The following is a 2,361-nucleotide window of genomic DNA, read 5'->3' as shown; positions in this document are numbered from 1 at the left end:
TTATCTTGTAAAATGTATATAAGCTTATAAGCTCTTGTTTACAACAAATTTGGAAGACCATAAGCTATAGAAATTTAGATCCAACACAAGTGTATGAAGTTATAACTAAAAAGTTATACTTCCATGTTCTTGAACTTATAAAGTTAACTTTAGTTTCAAGAAATATGAGATCAAGTTTAACTAGTAATACTTGACCAAATTAACAACATCACAACTTTAAAGTACTTATAAAAGAAAGAAATAACTAAAGTTACAAGTATTATGTTCATGTTTGTTTCATACTTGAGAAGATTCAAATCAAAGTTTGAATCTTAAGAAAGTAAACTTCAAGTCTACAAAACATGAACACACGTATAATTATAAAGCTTATGAACTTTTAGATCTTTAAAATATTTAAGTGTAGAACCATAAACTAACAAGTTTAGATTCTTGTTCTTGGTTCTTCATCAAACAAAGATGAAAGTAACCAAGATTACATGAAGATACAAGTTAGAAAACTTGATCTTTAACAATAAATAACAAACAATCAAACAAGTAGCAAAACAAGTAAAATGATGATGATATATTTCGGTTTTAATGGAAGAAAAAGAAAGAAATTAAAGCTTTGTTACTTACAAGATTGAGAGAAAAAGTTGAGAGAAAAAGAGTAGTAAAATGAAGTGTGTGTAAAAGTGAAGTAATACACTTGTGAATAAGTAACAAAATTTGAAAAATGGAACTCCCTCACACCCCATCAAAACCGATGGTTTGGGCATCAAAGGGGAAAGGCTCAAATGCAACTTTCATGCATGGGGAGATGGTGTAAGCTAGAAGTAGTAATAAAGTTAAATGGCATGGGAAAGGGGTGTAAGTATACTTGTAACTAGTCTCCTCATATGACTAACTAATCTAGTTTTATCTTAATGAAATACTTGCATAATAATGGGCTAACTAGTCCATTAAGAGAAGTAGGGTGGGCTTCCAAGTCCATGTCCATTAATAAAGGCCCAAGTCCAAGTATGTAGCAATTAAATAAACAAAGCCCAAGTAATTTAACTACTTGCATTAGTTAATTAAAAATGATTAATATTAATTAATCATGTACGTAAATAATATTCGAAATATTATTCGTGAAAAGTACGTGTGTCACAAAGACAAGTCAGGCCATGAAAAGTCAAATACGACAACAAGTAAATGCATAAAAATACATTTATTAAAACGCAAGCATTAATAATAAATTATTAATAATAAAAGTTGGAAAATCCAGGGTCGTTACAATTATACTTTGGGAGATTTTCGACCCATCGACTGCCGTTCGGCTCATATGACACGTTTATAATTAGATGGGTAAAAATGTAAAATCACCACCCTAAAATCAACTTTGCGTTTCTCAGGTTCTTCAACCTTCACGTTTCTTAATAGAAATTCCAAAACATCTTCTTGAAATTCAGGTGCGTTTCTCATCTAATATTTAAGATAATGTCTAAATATGTGCTTCAAGCACATCTGATATATATCTGATGATATCTCTGATATATAACATTATAGTAAAGGTCAAAGGTCAATATGGGTTTTATGTAGTTGACTTTTTTTCTTTATAGGATGAGTTAATTTCAGTATATCTGCAATCAAAGCATCCGGAAGATTTTCATGTCTTAATACAATATCACTTTGAATATGTACCATTTTTTGTTAAAATGTGATAGATGTGGAGTATCACTTTAAGATAAGGAATTTATTTATTTAAATTAGAGTAGCTTTTGTTAAAAAAAAATTGCTGAAACTTTTATGGTTTTTACTACTTTAGCCTTGTGCTCTTTTAGTTGGAATGTGATGCAACAAAAAGCAACAAAATAATCACACATAAACTCAAAACTTGAAGAAGGAATGGTTTGGATAAAAAGTAATCCTTCAATTTAATCATACATATGCAATTATTTTAATTATAGGTAACTCATCTTCAACTATGTTTCTTAGTATAATAGTGATGCTACTAATCTAGAGGTTGTTCAAAAATTCCCAGTGGCAAATTTTTTTGTTTATTTTTAAGTTCGTTTCATGTATTTATTTTTACTTATAGTTTGTGCAAATCTCACTTTTTGGTGCTTAAAGTGTAAGTCCATGTATGTAAATGTTTTCTATGTCTAAATGTGCTTAAGATCAACTGTTGATACTTGACATTCACATGTGGTATCTTTCATCATAAGGGTTGACACCATGGGATTCTTAAGCTGTATCAAGGATCTAGATGTTAAGCGTTGCATCTTTCATCTTAAGTCAATGGCAATTACGAGGTAAAATTATTCAGATATTGTTATTTTTTGTGATTAATAACAACAAAATTAAAGATTTTGAACGATAGTCTTTCGATAACATAGCTAA

Source organism: Rutidosis leptorrhynchoides, chromosome 11 (assembly GCF_046630445.1).
Source record: "Rutidosis leptorrhynchoides isolate AG116_Rl617_1_P2 chromosome 11, CSIRO_AGI_Rlap_v1, whole genome shotgun sequence".
In the NCBI taxonomy this organism is placed as follows: Eukaryota; Viridiplantae; Streptophyta; class Magnoliopsida; order Asterales; family Asteraceae; genus Rutidosis; species Rutidosis leptorrhynchoides.
Note: the sequence above shows the minus strand (reverse complement) of the source record.